This window comes from Hyperolius riggenbachi, chromosome 2, assembly GCF_040937935.1.
Source record: "Hyperolius riggenbachi isolate aHypRig1 chromosome 2, aHypRig1.pri, whole genome shotgun sequence".
Taxonomy (NCBI): Eukaryota; Metazoa; Chordata; class Amphibia; order Anura; family Hyperoliidae; genus Hyperolius; species Hyperolius riggenbachi.
The window spans coordinates 40802011-40812269 of NC_090647.1; the positions used below are offsets into that span (position 1 = coordinate 40802011).

General features: G+C 44.8%; 1 protein-coding gene across 3 annotated transcripts in view; it reads right to left on the bottom strand.

Annotated features, from left to right (window-relative positions):
• Positions 1–7145, bottom strand: part of GDPD4 (glycerophosphodiester phosphodiesterase domain containing 4) — a 122447-nt gene extending 115302 nt beyond the window's left edge. For 2 of the 3 annotated variants that reach the window (XM_068266683.1, XM_068266681.1), the window contains exon 1: positions 3378–3543. The gene's annotated coding sequence lies outside the window, so the exon portion shown is untranslated. Of the gene's footprint in view, positions 1–3377; positions 3544–7127 lie in introns of those variants that run through there. The other variant, XM_068266682.1, reaches the window with a different exon arrangement.
• Between the last annotated feature and the right edge of the window lie 3114 nt (positions 7146–10259).

Genomic DNA, 10259 nt, shown 5'->3' on the forward strand with positions numbered 1-10259 from the left:
ATGGTACAGTCAGTGTATGGTATCAGTGTATGGTACAGTCAGTGTATGGTGTCAGTGTATGGTACAGTCAGTGTATGGTATCAGTGTATGGTACAGTCAGTGTATGGTATCAGTGTATGGTACAGTCAGTGTATGGTATCAGTGTAGGGTACAGTCAGTGTATGGTATTATGGTATGGTACAGTCAGTGTATGGTATCAGTATAGGGTACAGTCAGTGTATGGTATCAGTGTATGGTACAGTCAGTGTATGGTACAGTCAGTGTATGGTATCAGTGTATGGTACAGTCAGTGTATGGTACAGTCAGTGTGTGGTATCAGTGTATGGTAACGTCAGTGTATGGTACAGTCAGTGTATGGTACAGTCAGTGTATGGTATCAGTGTATTGTATGGTATCAGTGTATGGTACAGTCAGTGTATGGTACAGTCAGTGTATGGTACAGTCAGTGTATGGTACAGTCAGTGTATGGTAACGTCAGTGTATGGTAACGTCAGTGTATGGTACAGTCAGTGTATGGTATCAGTGTATGGTACAGTCAGTGTATGGTACAGTCAGTGTATGGTACAGTCAGTGTATGGTATCAGTTTATGGTACAATCAGTGTATGGTATCAGTGTATAGTACAGTCAGTGTATGGTATCAGTGTATGGTACAGTCAGTGTATGGTACAGTCAGTGTATGGTATCAGTGTATGGTATCAGTGTATAGTACAGTCAGTGTATGGTATCAGTGTATGGTGCAGTCAGTGTATGGTACAGTCAGTGTATGGTACAGTCAGTGTATGGTACAGTCAGTGTGTGGTATCAGTGTATGGTAACGTCAGTGTATGGTAACGTCAGTGTATGGTAACGTCAGTGTATGGTACAGTCAGTGTATGGTATCCGTGTATGGTACAGTCAGTGTATGGTACAGTCAGTGTATGGTACAGTCAGTGTATGGGATCAGTGTATGGTACAGTCAGTGTATGGTACAGTCAGTGTATGGTACAGTCAGTGTATGGTATCCGTGTATGGTACAGTCAGTGTATGGTACAGTCAGTGTATGGGATCAGTGTATGGTACAGTCAGTGTATGGTATCAGTTTATGGTACAGTCAGTGTATGGTATCAGTGTATAGTACAGTCAGTGTATGGGATCAGTGTATAGTACAGTCAGTGTATGGGATCAGTGTATGGTACAGTCAGTGTATGGTACAGTCAGTGTATGGTATCAGTGTATAGTACAGTCAGTGTATGGGATCAGTGTATGGTACAGTCAGTGTATGGTACAGTCAGTGTATGGTACAGTCAGTGTATGGTAGTCAGTGTATGGTACAGTCAGTGTATGGTACAGTCAGTGTATGGTATCAGTGTATGGTATCAGTGTATAGTACAGTCAGTGTGTGGTATCAGTGTATGGTGCAGTCTGTGTATGGTACAGTCAGTGTATGGTACAGTCAGTGTATGGTAGTCAGTGTATGGTACAGTCAGTGTATGGTATCAGTGTATGGTATCAGTGTATAGTACAGTCAGTGTGTGGTATCAGTGTATGGTGCAGTCTGTGTATGGTACAGTCAGTGTGTGGTATCAGTGTATGCAGGGCCGGGCCGAGGCATAGGCTGGAGAGGCTCCAGCCTCAGGGCGCAGTGTAGGAGGGGGCGCACAATTCATTCAGCTGTCATTCCTAATTGTGTATGAAGCAGAAAGAAATAAGAAAAGGGGATACATAGCAGTGACTGCAAGCCAGATAACTAGATATTAAGGTGTTGGGGAGGTTGTGGGCCCTGTGGCCCTCTTAGTCTAATAGCAATCAGTGTGTGACAGCTGAGGTGGGAGGGATGGAGGGGCGAACTTTGGTGTCTCAGCCTTGGGTGCTGGAGGACCTTGTTCCTGCTCTGAGTGTATGGTAACGTCAGTGTATGGTATCAGTGTATGGTACAGTCAGTCTATGGTACAGTCAGTGTATGGTATCCGTGTATGGTACAGTCAGTGTATGGTACAGTCAGTGTATGGTACAGTGTATGGGATCAGTCTGTGTATGGGATCAGTCTGTGTATAGGATCAGTGTATGGTGCAGTCAGCGTATGGGATCAGGGTATGGTACAGTCAGTGTATGGTATCAGTTTATGGTACAGTCAGTGTATGGTACAGTCAGTGTATGGTATCAGTTTATGGTGCAGTCAGTGTATGGGATCAGTGCATGGCGCAGTGTATGGTATCAGTGTATGGTACAGTCAGTGTATGGGATCAGGCATAGTACAGTCAGTGTATGGTACAGTCAGTGTATGGGATCAGGCATGGTACAGTCAGTGTATGGCATCAGTGTATGGTGCAGTCAGTGTATGGGATCAGTGCATGGCGCAGTGTATGGTATCAGTGTATGGTACAGTCAGTGTATGGGATCAGGCATAGTACAGTCAGTGTATGGTACAGTCAGTGTATGGTAAAGTCAGTGTATGGGATCAGGCATAGTACAGTCAGTGTATGGTACAGTCAGTGTATGGTACAGTCAGTGTATGGTATCAGGCATGGTACAGTCAGCGTATGGTACAGTTAGTGTATGGGATCAGTGTATGGCATCAGTGTATGGTATCAGTGTATGGTACAGTCAGTGTATGGTACAGTCAGTGTATGGTACAGTTTATGGGATCAGTGTATGGTGCAGTCAGTGTATGGGATCAGTGCATGGCACAGTGTATGGGGTCAGTGCATGGTACAGGCAGTGTATGGGATCCAGGCATGGTACAGTCAGTATGGGATCAGTGCATGGTGCAGTCAGTGCATGGTGCAGTCAGTGTATGGGATCAGTACATGGTACAGTCAGTGTATGGTACAGTCAGTGTATGGTACAGTTTATGGGATCAGTGTATGGTGCAGTCAGTGTATGGGATCAGTGCATGGCACAGTGTATGGGGTCAGTGCATGGTACAGGCAGTGTATGGGATCCAGGCATGGTACAGTCAGTATGGGATCAGTGCATGGTGCAGTCAGTGCATGGTGCAGTCAGTGTATGGGATCAGTACATGGTACAGGCAGTGTATAGGATCAGTGCATGGCACAGTTTATGGGATCAGTGCATGGTACAGTCAGTGTATAGGATCAGTGCATGGCACAGTTTATGGGATCAGTGTATGGTGCAGTCAGTGTATGGGATCAGTGCATGGCACAGTGTATGGGGTCAGTGCATGGTACAGGCAGTGTATGGGATCCAGGCATGGTACAGTCAGTATGGGATCAGTGCATGGTGGGATCAGTGCATGGTGCAGTCAGTGTATGGGATCAGTGCATGGTACAGTCAGTGTATAGGATCAGTAAATGGTACAGTCAGAGCATGGCACAGTGTATGGGATCAGTGCATACAGCTGGACAGTTATCAGAATGGCAGTAGATCACGACCCTACCGTGTACCGGGGTCCTCCGGAGCTCAGTCAGCGGTCCCAGCTCTGCAGCCAGTCTGTGTGAATGAAGTCCGGCTGGAATTATTGTACAATATAGAGCTGCAGTTCTCGTCCTGCCCACCAGGGGGAGGCGCTACAACTCAGCCTGCTGCCAGCCTGACACAGCCGGGCACCCTGCAGCCTGGCAGGAGAGCTGCCATCCCAGTGACCATCCCCAGGCTATTTATACCAGCCCGGGGGAGGCAGGCTTATTCTGGGGGGTCTGAGTGCACAGAGATAGAGCAGTGTGCCAACGGCTCCTTCCTGCAGCTGCTGCAGAACATCTACAATGGCTGCCAGCCCTGTCTGATGACCCAGCCTGACATCTACCCTCAGAAAGGGAACAGTAAATTCGGGCGCCTGAGGCAAGTGGACAAATCGGGCGCCGCCATTCACTCCCATAATAAATATCGTTTAATGGGCGCCCGACAGGAAAAAAGGGCGCCGGAGAAAAATAACGTTTTATAAGCGGCGCCCGGAGACTTTTACTGTTTTATAACTGCTTCTCATGATTACACATTATTTTATGATTTATAATTTTTTAAACATTATTTTTAAACGAAAAACAGTACAATATTTTTTTCACACGTTATTAATGCTTATCACAGGGGGGTCTTAGGTTTAGGCACCACCAGGGGGGTCTTAGGTTTAGGCATCAACAGGGGGGTCTTAGGTTTAGGCACCACCAGGGGAGTCTTAGGTTTAGGCACCACCAGGGGAGTCTTAGGTTTAGGCACCACCAGGGGAGTCTTAGGTTTAGGCACCATCAGTGGAGTCTTAGGTTTAGGCACCAACACGGGGGTCTAGGGGTTAGGGGTAGGTACAGGGAGGGTTACTTACTATTTTTTTTTAAACGTTATTATACGTTTCACTTTTTAAACGGAAGATTAACATTTTCACAATTGCCAATTTCATGCACATTATTTAATGATTTATAACTTTATAAAACATTATTTTTAAACGAAATATAGTACATTATATTTTTTAAACGTTATCCATGTTTATCGTTTAAAACCCGGCTCCCTTTTTTCCCAGCGCCCCTTTTTAACGTACGCCCTCAGAAATGCCCTGTTGTCTTGAACCCGGGCCAGAGATAATAATAGCAAGTCTGAATATTTCTACTCTGGACTGTTGTTTTTTTTTTTTTTTTTTTTAGGTTAGTAGGTCAGCTTTATCAACTCATCCCAATCTTTATGTACTTTATAGCTCTCATTTATTCTGTCCCTCTTTTTTTTTTTTTTTTTTTTTTTTTTAGGAGGGACAGTCCCTCTTTTTTAACCACATTCCTCTGTCCCTCTTTCTTTTTCACGTGTCTCTCTTTTAGGGCTGGTTAAAGGAAACCAGAGATCAAATTATAGCAAAAATCGATACACACCCCAGGGCTTCCTCCCGCCCCATAAACACGTGAGTCCCTTGCTGTCCTCCTGCGGTCTGCTGTTCACCCGCAATCACCTCCGGTTACTTGTTCAGTGATGTCAGTGTGGGTCTACTGCCCATGTGGGGGAGGTCCGCGCATGCACAGAAGACCCAGACTGGACGCGACTGAGCAAGTTACCAGGGCTGATCGCGGCTGAACAGCAGACCGCGGGAGGATGGCGAGGGACTCACATGTGTTTATGGGGGTAAGTATGGATTTTTACATTACCGTGATCTCTGGTACACTTTAAAGGAATCATCAGCCAAAATTTAAAAAATGAATTTTACTCACCTGGGGCTTTCTCCAGCCCCTTGCAACTGACTGTCCAACGCTGACCACTCCGCTCTGCCCTCCGCCGCCGTCCCGGGCTCCCCGCACGGTGCAGAGGCACTGCGCGAAGCGCCGCTGGTAACCACGGCCATTTGGTCCGCGGCGCACTGCATGGTTAAGAGTGGCGCTTCGCGCTGGCGCAGTAAGGCCGACCCCGCGGTCGGCCTCTGCACCGTGCAGGGAGCCCAGGACGGCGGCGGAGTGTGAAGCGGTTGCGTGGGACAGATGGCTGCAAGGGGCTGGAGAAAGCCCCAGGCGAGTAAACATTTTTTAAATTTTGGCTTACAACTCCTTTAAGGGCCAGTTCACACCTGCGTTGAAGTGTAAAATGGGTCTGATTACCGGCAAATTGGATCGGTTTTTACTCCGTTTGCCTTCCCCTAGTTACGTTCCATTTCCCCATATTCCCCACCCCCAAAGGATCCGTTCAAACAGACAGATGTGAACGGATCCGTAAGTTAACATTGGATCCATTCGCATCTGTTCCAATCAGTTCCCTTCTGATCTGCGAACAGATTTTTAGCGCTAATGTGAACCGGGCCTTAAACAGACGTCTGAATCAACTGCCCGCTGCAGGCCTGGCGTCTCGTTCCAAATACTTTTCTGCGCCTTTCGGCAGCGCTTCCTGGCTTGCAGCGGTTTTCATCCCCGCAAGGGAATACGAGAGCGCGGCGGTAAACGATCCTGGAAGCTACATGGTGCTGAACTGAACTCTTGCACAGGACAGAAGGAAAACACAGAGAAATGCACCCTGTATGTATTTAGAGAGTTTAGCCTGTCTAATTCCCCCTCATCTATGTCTAATCACAAGTTGCAATTTGATCTCTCCCATGTGTCACTTAAAGAGACACTGAAGCGAAAAAAAATATATGATATTATGATTTGTATGTGTAGTACAGCTAAGAAATAAAACATTAAGATCAAATACATCAGTCTAATTGTTTCCAGTACAGGAAGAGTTAAGAAACTCCAGTTGTTATCTCTATGCAAAAAAGCCATTAATCTCTACGACTTTCAAAGTCGTGGAGAGGGCTGTTATCTGACTTTTATTATCTCAACTGTTACTAAACTAATTCCTTTTTCTCTGACAGAGGAGAGGTCATTAGTTCACAGACTGCTCTTGAAGAATCATTTTGAATGCTGAGTGTTGTGTAATGTGCACATATTATAGAATGATGCAATGTTAGAAAAAACACTGTACACCTGAAAATAAAAATATGAGAATATTTTCTTTGCTGCTAATCTTCTAGTAATTGTTCATAGTACACAACCAATTCATTATATCATATATTTTTTTTTTCGCTTCAGTGTCTCTTTAACTGCGACAGCAGATAAGGCAGATAAGCTCATTTGAAAGCACAGGCTGTGAACAATATGTCTGCTTCCATTAAAAGCAGGAAGTAGACGCTCTGCACGTTTATTACAGGATTTGTATTAGCTGTAACAAAAATGTTTTTGTTTAAAATGTTATTATGCTGCTGCTTATCTTTTAGAGCAGAGAGGACGTTCTGAATTTAGGTCTGCATTCCATGGCAATTTACCAGGCTATGAAATAATGCACGCACAGTTTCAAGTGTACCTAGCGTTTTGCGATCCACAAGCGATGGTGATGGGATCGCACAATGCTGCTAGTGGAAAAGGCCCCTAAGTCCTATTTTGAAATTGAAAAATGCAACTTGAGAGTTTTTGTTCACATTTTTGCCAGGCATTTTGCAAAGCATTCACACCGACTGCCTGGCCAATCACACAGCTCCCTGCCCCTAGCAACAGCTCGGAAGCAACCTATCACTGCTGCCCCTCTAGTATAAAAGGGTGGGGTGTGCAGAGATCTTTTGTTAGTGGTGGTTGTAGAAGTTGCAGAGAGAGAGACAGGGATGCTTAAAGAGGAACTCCAGCCTACAAAACATACTGTTATTAAGTTGCATTACTTACGTTAATTAAAATAGATAGTTAATATAATCTCTTACCCATCCTGTTTCAAAAGCACAGGCAAATGTTTGATTTCACAAGTGCAGCCATCTTTTTAGTTGAAAGGAGGTGACAGGGAGCATGAGACACAGTTCCAACTGTCCTGATCACTCCTTCCAGTTGCTAGGCAGCTCTGCAGCCAGTGAATAACAACATAGGAAATCCCATCATGCTTTGCACAGCATCAGGGAAAAACCGCCCGGGCAGGTCTCTTTGATGGGTGAAGCTTAGCTAAAAACGCACCTAAAAATGATGCTTTGGTAAGAAAAACAAAGTTCTGATGCTGTGAAACTGTTAAAGAAACACCAAGCCTTTTCAGTTCTGCTGAGTAGATTTTTAGTCCGGAGGTTCACTTTAACATCTTCTGAATTTGATTGTGGAATTCAGTTGTTTTACCCAATTTTATCTTTTGGTGTGTACATAGCTTAAAGCAGGACTGTAAACTGCTTAAAAAAATAAGTTTCCATTAACTGGGGCTTCTGCCAGCCCCCTGCAGCCGACCTGTGCCCTCGCCATCCTGGACCGATCCTCGGTTACCCCGCTGCAGCTCACTTTTGTTCCCATTGTGCCCTGGCCACGCGTATCCTAGTATGCGTTCCTGTAGCCAGGAGGGGCCTGCGCAGGCGCAGTATGAGAAAACCTCTACTGTACCTGCGCAGTATGCGTCCGGCTACGGGAACGTGAACGACCAGGGCCGCGCAGGCGCAGTTCCCCCGAACTTCGCAAAAGTGAAAGTGAGCCACGGCGTGTGACCAGAGCATCAGTGAGTAGCAGCTAGTTTCGTTCCTTGACTTGTAAGTCAAGGGGCCAGTGCGTCTGCGCAGCCCTGCCAAGCGTATCCTTTTTCAGCATTCCCATCTGCAATAGCGCACGAAGAAACATAGGCGTGGCCATTGTTGGCCTAATATTCTATTTCTTAGCTGTACTACCCACACAAATCATTATATCATCATTTTTTTTTCGCTTCAGTGTCTCTTTAAAGTGTACCTGAGACGTCAATAAAGAAAGCTTTTATACTTACCTAGGGCTTCCTCCAGCCCCATAAACACTGCTGAGTCCCTCGCCGTCCTCCCACAGTTTGCCGTTCAGCCGCAATAAGGGCTGGTGCACACCAAAAACCGCAAGCAGATCCGCAAAATGCTAGCAGATTTTTAAACGCTTTTTTTATTTTTATGAGGCGTTTTGCTAGCGTTTTGCGGATTGCTGCTGCGGTTTTCAGTATAGTAGATTTCATATATTGTTACAGTAAAGCTGTTACTGAACAGCTTCTGTAACAAAAATGCCTGCAAAACCGCTCTGAAGTGCCGTTTTTCAGAGCGGTTTGCGTTTTTCCTATACTTAACATTGAGGCAGAAACGCATCCGAAATCCAAAAAATGCCTCACCCAGGCATTTTTCGTTTCTGCAAAACGCCTGCCGCTCTGGTGTGCACCACCCCATTGAGATACATTGACCAAGCAGATTCGCAGCCGCAAGCGGATCTGAAAACGCCCAAAAAGCCGCTCGGTGTGCACCAGCCCTAAGCCCCGGTAACTGGCTCAGCCGCGCCAGTCAGGCTCTTCTGGCGCGACTGAGCGAAATTACCGGGACCGATAGCCGGAGACCGATAGCACTCGGGAGGACGGCGAGGGGCTGGAGGAAGCCCCGGGTGAGTATCAAAAACTTTTATTGACGTCTCAGGTACACTTTAAAGTGTACCTGTAAGGATGTAGTGTTAGGCCTTGTTCACATTATAAATCACTGGCACTATCGCAAGTGCTGGGTTGTTTTTTTTTAACTTTTTTCTGTGCTTTGTGCTTAGAAAAGCGCTTTTGTAAGCGCTTTTGCTGAGCGATGATTTTTTCCAATTCCTGACGCGCTATCACGCGCTTTGTGATTTTTTACGGAAGCGGGAAATAAGGGCGCAGGCAGCTAGTGGACAAAAAGGGCGCCGCCATTCACTCTCATAATAAATAACGTTTAATGGGCGCCGAGCAGGAAAAAAGGGCGCCGGGGATAAATAACGTTTACAAACGGCGCCCGGAGATTTTTAATGATTTATAACTGTGCTTGTGGTGATTTACATTTATAAAATGCACCCGTGCCGAATAACGTTTATAAAAATACTAAACATATTTATCTAATTTAACTAATTAAAACATTATTTAAAGTTTTATCCCTTACTGTTTGTAAAACCACAGCCACAATTAGTAAAACATTATTATCCACATAATAAAGGGGGGTCTTAGGTTTAGGCACCACCAGGGGGGTCTTAGGTTTAGGCACCACCAGGGGGGTCTTAGGGTTAGGCACCACCAGGGGGGGGGTCTTAGGTTTAGGCACCACCAGGGGGGTCTAGGGGTTAGGGATAGGTACAGGGAGGGTTCTGTGTGAGAGTAGGCTTAGGTATAGTTTTAGTAAAATTTTAGTAATAATTACTAATGTTTTACAACGCTTATTACGAACGTAGTTATATTTATATCATCGTTATAAAGAATATTTTCAGATTTTATTATAAGAATAAACCATAAATGAAGGTTATTCACAATAATATACAATTATAACAATTAAACATATATTATTTTTTTTTTAATAAACGTAATTATAAGTTTAACTTTTGAAACAGGGAAGATTAACGTTTTCACAATTGCCGATTTCATAAACATTATTTAATGATTTATAATTTTGTAAAACATTATTTGTAAACGAAATATAGCACACTATTTTTATAAACGCTATTAATGATTGATTATTAATTAGCGTTTACACCCCGCACCCTTTTTGTCCGGCAGGGATGGTCGTAGTCAGCCAACTTCGCTACGCTGGAAATACGCGTAGTTTTACGCAATTACGCTTCGCCAAACTACGGCTTCAAAAACAAATATTCGCTTCGTATGCATTTCGTAGAATACGCATTAAAATACGCAATTACGCGTAGTGCGAAGCGTAGTGTATGCGGATACTTATGCCCGTATGCAGAAAATTGTACGCATTAATTTCATTAGTAATGCATATACTGGGAACCCTTCTATGCGTACATTCTCCTTTCCAATGCGTAAATTTGTATGCATACAATCGCATGCGGGAAAATTAGACGCGAGTAACGCATTCGTAGTTCACTACGCAATACCCATGTTAACTACGCATAGTGGG